Source organism: Glossina fuscipes, unplaced genomic scaffold (genome assembly GCF_014805625.2).
Source record: "Glossina fuscipes isolate IAEA_lab_2018 unplaced genomic scaffold, Yale_Gfus_2 0, whole genome shotgun sequence".
Taxonomy (NCBI): domain Eukaryota; kingdom Metazoa; phylum Arthropoda; class Insecta; order Diptera; family Glossinidae; genus Glossina; species Glossina fuscipes.
The window spans coordinates 5,266,261-5,282,515 of record NW_023998414.1 but is presented as its reverse complement, the minus strand read 5'-3'; the positions used below and the strand labels follow the sequence as shown (position 1 = coordinate 5,282,515).

Genomic DNA, 16,255 nt, shown 5'->3' with positions numbered 1-16,255 from the left:
ATTGAGCAGATCTGCCTACCAGCAACTACGCTTTGTTTGCAAATCGCAAAATGATGTTTAGGGGTCTCGACAAATCGTCCTATAAACAAGGCATCGAAACCTTACAAAACCGTTGTACTGATTGTATTATTCTCGAAGGAGGCCAATGTTTCCTCTTTTTTTTTTATCTTTGTCAAAACCTACATTGTTCGCCTGTAAGGCGGAGAAATCTGAACCGACTCCAAAGAAATAAATCCAATATTCCGCCGCACAGAATTTATCGATACGAAATTTGACGTGAATGTAGTGCACGTTCGTTCCACCGGTACGCTCTCCTCCTTAATAAAATAATAATTTCGGCTTTTCCATAGTGGCGCCATATATTTGTTTGTTGTTTTTTGAGGTTATACTGAAAAGCTGTCTGATTTTGTTTGTTTTTTTTTTTTTATTGCTATGAATTTATGAATGGAACCGCACAAGTTTCATAAAATATTGAATTTTATAAAAACGACTTTCCGTTTCGCCAGCGTTATGTGCCTAATTCAGGAATCACTTCTGAACCATTGTGTAAACGTGATAAGGTCAAAACGGGAAAAAAACCAAAAGGAGATTGGTGGACATTGGAGAGATGTCGATTTCAAGCAACTGCGACCAACTTCTCGACATATCTAGATCAATAAGTTTCAAGCCAGCGAAACAGACTTATGGGAGATTATATTCAGTGGGAAATAGCATTTATTAAAGACATATGCATCTGGTTGATCTCTTAGGTATGCAAGATTACTTTCTAACGAAGCTTTCTTGCGCAGGTCTACCCATCCACCCCAAGATAAGTATAACTTTTTTTTGTTTAATAATTCGAAATCTTTCTATTTTATTCTGATGGTCATCCCTTTTCGATTAAATCGAGATGATCGCATTCCATTCTTTCTTTTCTCATTTCTTCGTTCCACTTTTTTCACAACAAGCAAGTCTTTGCCCGCGTCTCTTAGAAGTCATTTGCGAAATAACGTTGTCAAAGTACTCCTCAGTCATGTCTTCTCGACCTCACTTGAACGATGTTCAACGTATTGCGCCAAGATTGTAAAAATTGGACATAACCTCAACAATTGATCGATTAACCGATGTTTCGAGACATATGCATATATTATGCATTTTATAATTGACTGTATTGTCCTTCGCAAAAATACAATAGACTTCAAAATAATAATAATAATAAGAGAATAGTTTAGAGGTTTTTCTTACAACATTTTTATTCCAGTGTATAAATAGCTGGTAAGTGTTGCTAGGGTGTTAACCGCTGAAAACCAGGAGGAATATTTTAATGTTGAAATGTTAGATTATAAAACTATAAATACAAGTAAACACACTGACAGGGAGTCATACTTGCCTTTCGAACGTCATATGCCATATATAAATAAAATAGCAACTGGAACAACTGGTTACTGGTTTGGGGAAGCCTTACAAAGTAATGACAGTAATTTATAGCAAAAGAAAAAATATTACATCATTTTTCTTAAAATATCCGCGAAAAGAATATATGCTCGCTCTGACATAACTACTAAGAATACATTTTATGGAATTGTTAAAAAAAAAAAAAAAAATAAATAAAGAAAAAATTCTCTTAAAATCATTTTCAAAATAAAGAAAAAGGAAAAGCTTTTGAATTAAAAGAAAAAAAAAAAAAAATAAATAAAAAGAACGAAAAAGAAAAAAAACTTGTTGACCTTTTAAGAGTTACGGCTGACTACTTCCCAGTATGGTAGTGTCGCATGCATGCACGTATGCATGTATATATGTATATGCATTCATACATATGTATACACTTACTTACTTACTTACTTACTTAGCTATATCTATAGATATTCGTTCATAGTCAATTGGTGAATAAACAATAAAATCAACAGACATTTGAGTTTGAACTGGAATAAAAGAAAAGATGAACAAAAAAAATAAAAAAAAAGTTCAAGACATTGGAACTCTATGTTGTTATATGCTTGTTGTTGTTGTTGTTGTTGTTGCGAATATGCATTTAGTTGTGCATCAATGCATATTCCTTACATATATATATATATATATATATATATATATAAGGCACATGAAAACTTATAGAGCTTTAAACGATTACATGGTTTTGTCGAATGTACATGAACTTGTTGTCTATCCGTCTATAATTGTGTTTCAGTTTTAAGAGAGACCCACCCAATGCAAATATTTGTTAAATTGTTTACGCAAAACAGACAGACAGACAGATATGAGAAAAGCAAATGTTTAACAAAAATGTTTGAATGAATATTTTTCAAAAATCACACTTTACACTCTCAGACTTACTACTAGTTACTTAAGCTTGTGAGCATTTAAATTATTCTATTTTTCTTTCAAATTCAATTATCTTATGAACTTTGAAAAAAGTGGAATCTTTTCTCGCCTTCGAACGAAATACATTTTAGGCAGACTTAGTAAGCGTTTGCCAAAAGCCATCATTTGATAATATAAGATTCTCCATAAGATGAATGCTTTTTTTTCTAAAAGCTGTCTTCAATGTCAGTTAATTTTTTTTTTTTCGAAACAGGACGGCCTTAGCAAATTTGTAAGATATCAGCCTCCGAATGCTGGCAATTTCTTCTTGACACTAAAATATTTCTTCCTTCAAATTCAAATTAGTTGTCCCCTAACGGCATTCTTTAGATAGGAATAAGATCATTATTGCTTTCTGCTTACATTTATTATTTGTTTCTTACCTACATAATCCTTTATCCTCACGAAACTTAACACATTCACTTATATCTTACATTGCGACTATGGGGTAGGGTATGCAGCACTCAAAAATGCATGCCTCCTCTTCTTCTTCTCGTCTGATATTTGAACATGTATTTCCAACGTATGTCCAACGTAAAGATTGCAATTTTTCAGATACTTTGAGGAAATTCCCGTGGAACATACTACCAAACGTTGTTGAGAGTGAATCTGATTAGAATGGATTACATTGTATTGGATGCATTTCCCCTTGAAAGACTCGCAATATGGAACAACATTTGCATCATTTTCAATATTTCACAAGATTAGTCGAACAAGATCGATCATTAAATGCTTCCCTGCCTTGCCGCTCTTAATGTAATTTTCCCTCTGCAATGCCTATAACAATCGATGATCTTCATCGTTTATGTGTATGTTAATATGAAACCTAAAAATGCGTGTCCTTGGAACGATTTGGCCCATTTTTAATACCAACCTGCATGCAAGAACTTGCAATGTTTCTTCCATATTTGAACTCGATAGCTTAATTGTTTACAAGAGATATTACTAAACGGACAGACGAAAATGCTTAAATCAATTTAGAATTTGATGCTGATCAAGAATATCTTTATATTCTCGAGGGGTCTCTGATGTTTCCTTCCTCCTTCTAAGCGTTGCAAACGTGTTGACAAAATGGGAATAAAAATAGCGTCAATGACGCGTCAACCAATCTCTAGGTAAATTCCGTAGTTGCAACGTTGATAGCTCAATAGGGTACGTAATGAGAATTTGGGAAGGACTAACTCTGTGACTGACGGAACGCGTGAAGATAACTTGGAGAAATCACGGTGTTAGCCCGTATGCAATAGCGCTAGTTACTAGAGTTCTTCTAGAGTCAATTGAACTCGACTGTCAAAATTTTTAATTGAGTTTCTTGTGTTTCAGTGAAACAAATAAATATTGTTTTAGAAGAATCTTCTCTTGAGAAATTTCTCGAAATTGAATCCCAAATCTTTAGGAGATTCTATACAATATATATATGCAAATGAATGAATGTTTGCGTCTTTCATTTAACAAATTTATGCATAGACGCAATAGTTTGATTTTTGAATTCCATTTCTATTGGTTAACGACAAGCATGGGAAGACAAGGCGATCACAAGATCATGCTGAAGAATATCAGTAAAAAATTCGATGAGTTTTTCAAAGCGATTTCGCCATCACACTCGCTCCTACTTTTTTTTTATTTTTTTATTATTGATTTTTCAACTTGAATTGAAATATAACTCATATATAACTCATTTTTACTACTTAGTCTACTACTATAAGTGAATATGTTATCTGCTTAAGCAGTTTCATTATATTAGGCCATTAATGGGTATATATCTTATATCTTATACATATATAGTGCATATCGAAAATTTGTGCATCTCTGTGCTTAGTGAAGATGAAACTGGCTGTGGTGATGTCTGCGACGGCGGTGATATGTCTGCAAAAATCAATGACGTAACGCTTCAGCTTACATTTCATGCGGAGAGATAATGCTCTTGATCATATCCTATATACTATATATGTTATTTCACCCTTTTGTTTTTCAATTTTCCTAAGAGTTATTTTCCTATAACACCTATATATATATATATATATATATATACAGTGAAAGTTTTTTTCATATACTTTAATTTAAATGCCTTCGAGTTGAAATTGATTGAAATTGGGCATTAAGCAGTAAATATATGATGATAATTAACTTGATTTCTCCTATGACTCTTCCCCCTTCTTCGCGTGGAATTCATTTCGTTTTATTTCATTTTCGTTCGATTCGTTCGATTGTTCGCTCGTTCTTTTGTAATTTGAAAGCAGAATAATTTGTTTTGACTGTAAATACAATAATAAAAGATTTGAGAAAACCCTCTAAGGACATGTTTAAGAGTTGCTTGGTTATTATAAGATCTACAATTATTATTATTGCTACTGTGTGCGGTATTTGCGGGGTGCTTTTGGTTATACTTGGCTTAACAACAATACGCTTCCTATACGTTTCTTATATATATGTATATATATATTTTATTTATTTGTTTTTTGCATTTTCTCGAAGGGATGTTTATTTTTATTCATCTATATATGAGCTTAAGTATGTGCCTTAGTGTTTTTGGCTTTTCATGAAATTTTGTTGACTTTTTGGCGTCTGCCTAAATAGTTACGGTACGAGAGTTATTTAGTGATTCTCTCTAAATAAATGTTTGTTCTTTTTTTTTTTTTTTTTTTTTTTTTTTTTTTTTTGCCTCATATTTTAAATAAGCAAACAATAAAAGAACAAGTCCGCCGCTACTCATGTACACAGCATCGGGTATGCGAACATGAAAGATGAGACTTAAAGTTTTACTTATGAGCTTAAGGTAAAACTTAAGTTTTAGAAAATTGTTTTTTGTTTTTTTTTTTTTTTGTATTCTTTGGCCATTTAGTTTAGCATAGAGCTTAGAAAACTATTTTGCCGCCTTTTCTTCTTCATTTAGTTTTGAAAAATAGAAAAAAAATATTCACATTTGTTACAAATACCGACCACGTTACACGAATGCACTTTATACGTAAAGCATATACTATATATATATATATATATATATTGTTTTTTTTTTTACCCCCAACACAAAAGGTTATTGCCCTCTTGTATGTGTATATATGTCTCCCTCTGTATCTCTGTTATGATCTCTCTGTTAGTTGGTTTCGTTGGTTTGGTGGCTAAAAGTTTTTTTCGGTTTTATTTAGGTTTAGTACACATAGTTAACTGCTGATGTGTTTGTTTATTCTACATGTATATGCATATATGCACTCACGTACACACCGAAATACATTTGCATGTAAAATTGCTGAGATGAGTAATAGATACAGACATATATATATACCTTCACCTGTATAATGATACACTAAAGTGTAAAGAGTGAAGGGGGGGGCGGGAGACACCTTAACAGGTAAAAATTTAGGTTAATTGCCTTTCGTACTATCATACAGATTGTGTCTACGTATACAGATGTATTTACATACTTAGTAAGTTTGATTTGTTATTCATTCTATCATTCATTCATACCTAAGGGCGCCTTAAGTGCTTTTCTTTCTCCATAAATAGTTAATGTTTAGGTGTTTACAAAAGGAAAACCCATATATTGTTTATCGTCTTTTATTCGTAAGTGTTTGGGCAACTAGTAAATCTATTTATTTTCCCTTTACAAGTTTGAAGTAAGAATTGTTAAATAATTAATTAAGTGCCAGAATATAGTTTCTATCTCAACGGATGGAATGTCAACTCAAGTGTTGGAAAAAAGAGTTATCGTTAAATTGCCAGTAAAGACAACACTAATGTTGCCCGCAAAAGACTATATATGTTTATTCGATTTATTTGTTTAGTTTGTAATCTTTAAGGGCTTATTATTATACTCAGAACAATCGATATCAAGTGTTTTTGGCCAAATTGCATTCTTTATGCGAATGCATGACAAAACTCCAATTTGATCGATGTCGAATAGCTTAAAGCATATAAAACATAAAAGTGGGCGTGGTTTTGCTTAATCCAAACATATATACAAAAACAAAACTTCAAATCTTGTTCTTCGTGGTCGACTATGTAATTGGAAGAAATAAACAGACATACTTGACAGTCAATGCCATATATCGATCGCATGGTATTCGCTCTTTTCCAACGGAAGACCAGCCAAATATTTAAAACTGTAACTGGACCACTTAAAATGATCTTACATTGCCATGCAAGAGTGACTGGGACAAAATTTCATTTTTCCACTTTTAATTCATTTAAACAGAAATTTATTTAGAAGAAAATTTTTCTTTTATAACTTAATTACGGACAGATAAAAACATTAGAGTGAAACAAAAAGCCTATCATTGGATGGACGGATAGCTTACATCATTTCGCTGAACACAGTTTTACTCAGCTACAGACTTTTTAAATTAAGGATTTATATGGGAAATGACCGAGGGAGCGGTGCGATCTCAAGCATTTTGAAAAGGTCTTTGGCGCCCCGGGCCAGTGTATATCGGTACATCAACTTTTATCAAAATATCGCAAAAATTGCGACCTATGACTTCAATGCAAGAAAGCAAGACGGACAGATGGACAGACAAGCTTGGATCGAATCGAAAAATGATTACGAATCCTTTGCTATAATAGAAGATGAATCTATCCCAAGTCCTCGTGGGTGTTGCATACATGTGCGCTAACCCATGCACCGCAAGGCGTACAGGGATAATTTGTAAATATTTTTAAAGCATATTTTATTCTTTAGTATTTAAAAGCTTGGGCAAGTTCAATTGTTGAAAGAAAGGGAAACAGAATGAAAGGAGAAAAAAAAAAGAAACAAGTAAAATTCAATTCTATTAATTTTTTTTTTTTTTGATTCCCCGACCAAGAGAATTTCACCAAAAACGGACGAAATCGAAATCTTACTCAGATAACGAGTATATTTTAAATATTTGTCATCATGAAATGACTGACATCCGTAATCAGTGGTTGTGTGTACCATTGTACAGTAAGCTGCCTAATATTTGAGTTATATATACAAAAGATTATAGATATATATATATGTCTTTTTATTGATCTAATAGCAGATCTTTCTTTTGTGAGGACAGATCGACTTGTAATATTTCACACATTCTCTGCCGAGTATAGCCGAGTGCTTAGCCGGTAAAGAAGTTTGAGTAGGCGGTAAAGACGTAAATTACTTATACCATGTCTTGCACAAATTTTCATTTATCCTGCGGATTGATATTATTAAAAGTGATATATATGATTATCGTAGGTATTATATATAAGCCAAATATCATAAAAATTGATTGTATTGAAAATGAGTGAAGTTTTCTTTTTGCAATATTTGTTTTCTCGTCAAAAGAATTCCTTAATAATATTAAAAGTTATTATATTCGCATTCACACCGTTGTACTACTCAACCTTATTACGTTTAATGCATGCATTCGTTGGCGATATTTGTAGTGTAAACAATTATATAACTCTATGCCGGCACAATAATTACTAATTAGCAGTAAAAATTCTTCAAGTGTTATTTCAACGACAGCAACAGCAACAACAACAACAACGAAATAAAGAAAGGACATAATTATATACAAAAAAAAAAAACAACAACAACCACATCAAAAAAGAATTCTTTCAGTTTTCTTCTTCTTCTTTTCCCATTACCTGCGAAAGCGAAGAACTTTCGAATTATTATACACGTAAAAGTGAGGAAACACTAAATGGGGTTAAAAGTTTTTCTGCAACTTGTAAGCCCCTTACATTAAAGGATAACAGGTTGACATAATTTTTCTTTCATTTTCTTTTTTTTTTTTTTTTTTATTTATTTTTTATAATTGTTTTTAAGGCTTCTTAAAATGTTCTTAGAATGATATTTATGTCATATGCCAGGATATTATTGTTATAACCGCAACAGCTTATAAATTCAGATAGATTCAGACCAGAGGCAGGAAGTTTAAAATAAATGTAAATTTTTATTTTTTTTATTAAAAAGAAATTTTAATATATTTTATTCCTTTCGCTCTCTTAGTTAGAGGAGAGAGGCTGAAGAGGACTTTCGGGTAAATAAAATCAAAGCTCGATCGCAATATGGAAGAGCAGAGAAACACATCCATTATATCGTATCAATGAAAAAGCTATATGCATTGACTTTCAATTGCATTGACAGTCAATCAATCAATCAAACACGAATACTCGCAAGAATTTCGTTGGTTCATGTGCTTAATCGATTTAAGCTTTTTTTTACTGGACACTTTTAAACCGTTATAGCCCTTACCATCTGTTTGTGTTGTTGCTGTTTCAATTTCTTAACGTATGCATACTTATCGTCCTATTAGGCCGACTTTTTTTTTTTTTTTTAAATATAAACAATCTTTCAGGGGAGACGTCCTTTATGCGTATAATCCTGTGGCGTTTCATCGCAAAGTGAGCAAAAAGAAAGAATCTGGGATGTTCATGCGGGAAGAGAGAAAGACATCGAGCTTAATCGCAGCTCAGACCCGTCGTGCTCAATGGGTATAAGTTAAGGTTTCACCGGTTGAGAACGAGAACTTACTGCACACTGTCTACTGCGCTGAGATTTGAGAATTCACTACCGCTGGCTTGGTATTCGCGACCCTTATGTTCTTCTCTACTCATGCGAATAGTCGTACGAATCCAAAGTGGGTGTAAAATGTTTCATTTTCTACTTTCCGTTTTTTCAGCTTATGAATTGTAGAGCGTGGACAGGCGTAAACACGGATCGTCACCTCTAAAATCTCTTTCTCTTTCTCTTCTCCTTCCCCTTCCTCTCCCTCTCTTTCCCTCTCCCCTTCTCTAACTGTCATTCCATTGCTATCTACCTCTACCGGCCTCTCCACACTCCTTCACTTTCCTGTAAATTATTTACAACTCAGCTGTATTTTAGCTTACGTTGAACGATTAATATCTCTTGGGGCCTTTCTACAATCTCTCTTAAAGTATTGCTCTTGCATTTTTTTAATAACTTTGAAATCATCCTTCCTTGTGGTTTTACAATTCTATTTAGTAACCTATTCCTTTGGATTTTTATAGCCGATGTGATTCCCCCAAATTGCTAGTACATATTGCTATAGATAGATATGCATAGATTAAGTATAGCCTCGTAGGTGTGATGAATGTCATGATCATTCCGTCAAACCGAATATAATTCTTCTTTCTTCTAGTTGGACTATCCACACAAATAAATATATCCGTATCCGTAAATTGTTTTCAACGCAGATGTACTTTTAATTTCACTCAATTATTTCTCTAATAGAACCTCGCTAGCGTATCCTTCAAAATCTTTGAATGGTTTTTTTTTTTCGTAAACTTGTTAGATTGTTAGATTTTCTTTTTTCTAGTGTTATTCTCTATCTCTCTTTATTACTTAAGAAGCTATGCCAGGTAGACTTCCTTTTGCCAATACGAACAGTTTACGTACAATGATATATGACAAATTTACCTTCAGCGTTAATTAGATGAAATCATGTGTATGCACATACACACACACACACACATACACTCACCCATAGCAATTTGTAAATTAGTACCACTGTGAATGCCCTTATTGAACGAAAATGAATAGATTTATATACATATATATTCAATATTTATATATATATATATTCAATTTATTTTCGAAATAAACGCGTCTCTAACGTTAGAATTCTGAACGCTCACACACTACTCATTACGTTAAGCGAAATGGCGGCTTATGCAGCCGATTACAAAACTATAAATTACTGTTACATGATATTGAATATCAATGGATTTTGGCTATGATGATTCACTGCACTCTATGAATAATATATAATATATATAATGTATATATATATTTTTTAATGCATTATATTCAATTGCATTTGTCACATATATATATATATATATATATATATATATAGGGGTCAATATGGGAACAATGTCAAAATAAACTTTAATTTAAAAGACAATTAAACGATGAGAATAAATTTGTTTTTTCTTCTTCTTTTTCTTTTTTTTTTTTTTTCTGTGTTACTAGAGAGAAAAGGAAATTTTTCTATAAAAATCATTGATATATATGTGTATATATATAGAACTTTCCCCTTCATAGATCTTAAAAAAAAAAGAACAAGAAAAAAATCCATGAATCAAGGCTCATCAAAGATTTTTGAGTAACTTCAAACATTCAAGTGTTTGTTTGTATGGAAAGAGAAAACAAAAGATTTTTTTTTTTGTTTTTTCGTTTTTTTTTGTTTTTTTACACAATTTACCCGTTATGGTTGCTAAGCCTAAACAGAAGCCAGTTTAAACAGTACAGAATTGTAAACTGTGGTTTGGTGGTTTATGATGCAAAGAAAGAAAGAAACAAAAAAAAAAAAAGAAAAAAATCACTCGTGCCAACACTTCAAGGGTCGCACAATAGCAAATAAAGTTAACACGTGCTAGCAACTATTTAAGCTTTGCAAAAAAGGAAACTATGTAAGAAGAAAAAAAGCAATAGGATAGGAAGTGGCTTTCTCTATGCTTTTCTGCTTACGTGGTCGTGGTCGATGAGGTGAAGGTTGAAGAAGCAATTTACTTTTCAAATTTATTATACACGTGCATATGACATCTGTCAGAATGCTGTTCAAATACTAATTTTTCACCATTCCGTGCATTTTTCACGTTTTATTTATTACGATGCCACTGCTCTTGCTAAGGTTTCTTCATGGCTCTTACATACACGGTCCGAAGAATGAAAGGGAGAAGCATTTATGACTTTGAATAAGTATAATATTTGGATACTTTATTTTAAAAGTGGCCCACGTTCATCCATATCTCAAGTCGCAATTTTGTATGACGAAAAAGTGTTTATTTTGAAAGTGGCCTAAGTTCCATTTTAATAAGTTTCAAGTGTTCAAGAATTAGTCTTGGCAAGCGAGTTGCATTGCACGAATAAAATATACTACGTGAGTAATGAACGAACGAGAAAGCAAGATTTAAAATATTCTGGTCTTATAAGCATGTCCGGGAAGATTAAGGAATCGTAACAAATATTGAATTGATATCATGATGAAATTTGTCCATCCATCGTATTATTGCCTTGAGCTTCCAAACGAAGCTGACGTATGTCTCGAGAATTATTGCTATCGACGAAATCAATTACGTCGCAACGTCTCTTTTGTAATGTCAGAATGGAATAAGTTTAATTTCGAAAAATGACAATCTAATTGCGGCGTCTTCGCGAAATCTTTTCATAAATTTATACATACACACAAACAAAATAGTTATTTTCGCGTTAAATTGAATCAATTATTTAAAAATTGCGCACAACTTTCGTGTTTGCTTTTCAACAACCGATAGAACAATTGAAAGAATTATGATAATTGAAATGAGAAAATAAAACTTGAATGCTTTTAAATTCCTTTTCGCTTTTCTTTTCAACAGAAATTTTCTTTTTTTTTCTTCATACACTTGTGGTTTTTTACCAACTGAAAAAAGTGGTCTCATCAATTTCGAAAGTCCGGGCTTAAGTCCATTTGTAGCCATCGAAATCATCATATTATTATTATTGTTATTATTATTATCACACCTTAGAAAGGTTACCGATATTTTTCAAAACCTATTAAAACGCAACGCTTTAAATAGTTCGACTTTAACATAAATGGATTTAGGCCACTTTCAAAAAAAAAACGGCTCATTTATTGTGATATTTTAAATCAATTAAAACCTGGTGGCTCGCCTATCCAAGTAACTTCATATATATATTATGTCGACTCAAAAAATCTCATCTATAAATATAATTATCAAAGTCAATCATATTCGTTATAGGGCGAATTTATGTATTCATCGCTTCGAAAAAGTACAGTATACTTGAAAAATAATTTATCAAATATGGTTTCCCCCGTTGCTTTAAAAATCAATGGCTCTCCTGTAAGCAGATCATTCAAACATTTGTTAAGTAACTCTAAAGCCATAGCCGTCTTATCCAGGTACATAGATAAGTCAGCATAAAACTTAACCAGTCAGACCAATACCTACGAGCAACAAAATATATATTATGAGTACAGCAGAATTTGTGGCAAGGGTTTAACGTGGGTTCCTGCCTGTAAGGCTTAACCCCACGGTGGCCCAAACCACTTTTTAAGCGTACTACGCCCCCTGGCGAGTTAGACAATCCCCACAGAGTAGGGGCCTAAACAGCACCAGAGTCCAGATCAGTTTATTGTGTATGGAACAATAAACCCCACTCTGGTGAGTGGCGAGGCCCAGCTGCACTCATTGTTCCATTTTAGCTAGGAACTCGCCAACCACAACCACCACGAGTACTCCCCGAAGGGCCGCACCCAGTAGTCAGGACTCACCAATTGATCAACTGACTGCTTCCGCCATAAGGCTTCCACTGTGCTTGTTGATCAATTACCACCTTTACCCGCAGGCATTCATGACATGTGTTCAAAAGTAAAAATAGGTAAAAGGGGAGAACTTATTCGTCATACCCCTTTTCCATTCTTGCATGTATTAATTAATTGAGTACAGCAGTGCGATCAAGCGTCAGTGGTAAGGCATTTCAACATTTGGTTGTACGAACAGTAAAGGATCGTTCGCGTGAAGTGTTAGATAAGCGGGGCAGTCGTTCAATTATAGAGACAGATGAGCAACGTCACAAAGGAGGAGATATGATCTCCCAGTTTGATGCTATAAACAAAACATATTATATGATTAACGATACCTTGAAGGCTATCTAAACTTGGGCAGCCAGAAAAGATTGCAATTCATTGCGTTATACATGCGTCATGCGGAGTCGGAGAGGCTGTAGAGACAGATATAAATTGAAATTGTACAGTTTTCGGAGCGTAAGACAAACTTTAGCAGATGCATTGTCAGTGTCGGGGGACAAAGTTGAGTTTGCGATCAAGTCTGACCTCGAGACATTGCATTGAATCTACAGGATCATTGGAATGCGCAGATATTTTTATATTGAGGTTAAATGGCCAAGCAGAGGGAGAATTGAATAATAATATAGGAATCGTCGTTTCAGTGCAATTAATATCTGCTATGGTCGTTGCGGTAGAGTAGTTTTTGAACGGATGACGCACTGTCTGACTTGTTCTTTCAATTTTTTGCAAAGGATAGTCGTATAGACGGAGACATTAATGTTGTAATACCGTCACTAATACAAGGACAATTGTTAACGCGTCTTCATAGTTCTCGGTGTTAGTATTAAATTCATTTTGCAAAATCCTTCAAAATACTTTTATTAATACTTCCCAATGCAAGTAATGGATGCTTGCGGTTTAAAATATGAGCTAAATTATTGCTTTTACATAAATAAGACAATTCTACCTGCCCTGCCCCAAATACGGAATAAACCGCCGTATTTATCAGATATTTATCAGAAAGCACTTTGAAAAGGTTACGTACGCAAGATGCGCGATTAAATTTGTATAACACTCTTGCTTGCGTTTTTATCTATAATTAAATACCACAATTGAGTTGTGTGTATGGACCGCAGACAAAATTTCATTAAATTAATAATCAAACCTTTGTGCAAAATTTTGTCCATACTCTACTGTTTACACTGTCACATCTGACATGGCTAGTAAATAATTTATGTCCATAAACGAATATAAAATGTATATATATGTATGTGTGTGTGTGTGTGTGTGTGTGTCAATGTATATTAATACATGCACAGTTAGTTGTATAAGTATCATATTCTCGATTTGCTCTGTTATATATTGTTTTCACATGCATGTGTGCTGCATACTTACTGACTGTGGTAGACATGCGGTGAGAGATTTACGATTGCAATCACACAGATTACCAAAAAGAACAAAAAGAACAAAAAAAAAAAAAAGCAAAAAAAAAATTGTAACAAATTGCTGACAAATGACTTTGTCAACTGTGTGCACGTATTATGTTCCACCCACTTTTCATAACGATATGTTAAAAAAAAAAATAAATAAAAAAAAAAAAAAAAAACAAGCAACCCTAACTTTAATTCTGTTTTACGTGCCGAATAGGTAAAGGGATCCACTTTATCATGTCAGGGTTGAGTTTGGTGCATAAGCGTCGCTCTTATAAAAAACTTTAAAATACATATTTGTTTTTGAACTTTTTTCCCACAATTTACGAATGTTCGAGCGCACATGTACATTATTTACTTATCTGTTGCCTGTTCGAGATGTAACAAATTGGAAAAATCTCTCATTTATTGTGGATAACAAAATTTTTGCCAATACATTCCATCAAACACTATCTCAATTACAAGAAATTAAAAATATGGTGCATTAGGTGAAAATGCAAGTTACGTGGCATCGTTTTGTACGTATACTCGAAGAACGAGACCTATATATATTTTAATTGAATATTCCTCGGTCATATACCCAGTCACCTTCTTATCGCTGTCATGTTGATTCAATTGAAAAACAATTTCTGCTCTTTGCGATACGGAATTCAAATTGGGACCCCATTGGGGGTTCATTTTTCACAGTATGCAAAATATTTTCTGACCTTCGTCGTTATGCTGGTGGTGCTGGATGGTACTATCGATTCGCTGATTTTGCTAAATGAGATTGTGTTCAATGTTCCCATATGCATCGATCAAGGAACGAGTTTTTTTTTTTATAAAACTTGGCCAACACAAATTCAACTATGAATTTTTCAACCCACGTATGTTCCATTAAAGCCATTCTTATTAATAGCCGCGTATTACCGATGTCGTACATAAACTAAATCGGTTAACTTGCATTTGCCGTATGGTGGCATGTTTGCACCGAAATAACTTTGTACATAGTATAATGTCAGTTACTGATTCCATTATGGATTCGTTGGTGCCGTACTGACTTTCATCATTAGAATCAATATTTCTTATACTTACCGGTTGATTGCATAATTTTATGATTCTTTTTCTTTTATCTGCAATTATAACTAGGTTAAGGCTGTAATATTAATGCATGTTCTAAGTTCAGCGGAATTTAGACTATTGCGGAATTGTATGTGTTTACTAAGCTAAGAAAGCATCGATCATTTTGCTTGTATGCTTTTTATTTTTTACACGAATGTAGATGAAGACTTTTTTTACACAAATTACTTAACAGTAATTATTTGTGTTAATCTAATGAATTAAATTCTTTTAATTTCTGTTAATGAGACTTGCATTCATACTAAACTGAATCCGGAAACAAGCATTATCGGAGATATCCGATATATATATATAATTTTGACAAATATAAAATTCGAACTTTCATCCCTTCGTTCGCCCGCCTGTCGTGCTTAAAATCACGAAAAATTAGTTAGAAAGCTAAAATTTGTCCTAATGGATATAAATAAATTTTCCAATTGGACGATCAGGACTATTCTTGCAAAAATGGATAAAAAATTCGAACTTAAAATCTACAAGAATCTAAACGGAAGATATGGATAGGTTATTTATCAAAACAATTTAAAACTTCCAGTATAAAAAAAGTGAACGCTACAAGTCAGATCCTTAGTTTAAAACCCGTAAGCGATAACTTCTGAGACGCTGTTGTCAATAAACATTTAAGCTATTAATGGTATGAAATTTAATTATAATAATTGTTTTTGCTTACACATATATGAGGCACTGGTCTGATGGTTCTCGTTATCGGGCAACTGTTAACGAACGTTGGATTGACTGACGGTTCACGGTACCGATATCGAATGCGATAAAATGTCATATTTTTTGGCTCGAGTGCAGAATAGTTATCGTGTCACATATTTAAAGGGAAAATAGAAGGTAAAGGATCGTATTATGAACGTGCAGAAAAAGACATAAAAAGTTGATAAAATTTAAATAGTAAGAGAAGATTACACAAAGTAATATTTTGAAAGCGAAGTAGGCCATTTTTATTAAATGTCAAAAAATAAGTGCAATGTCAAAATAAGTAAGTCTGAAAAAAAAATGAACTCAGTCTGAAAAAGAAAAAAACATATAAAAAAACATATCTATGCAAGTGTGATTTTTGATTTTTGTGCTATTACACAAAGTAATATTTTGAAAGCGAAGTAGGCCATTTTTATT

At 33.0% G+C, this 16,255-nt stretch overlaps 1 protein-coding gene across 4 annotated transcripts in view; it reads left to right on the top strand.

Moving 5' to 3' along the window:
- Positions 1-16,255, top strand: part of LOC119645258 (neuroglian) — a 138,382-nt gene that overhangs the window by 22,717 nt on the left and 99,410 nt on the right. The window lies entirely within an intron of this gene.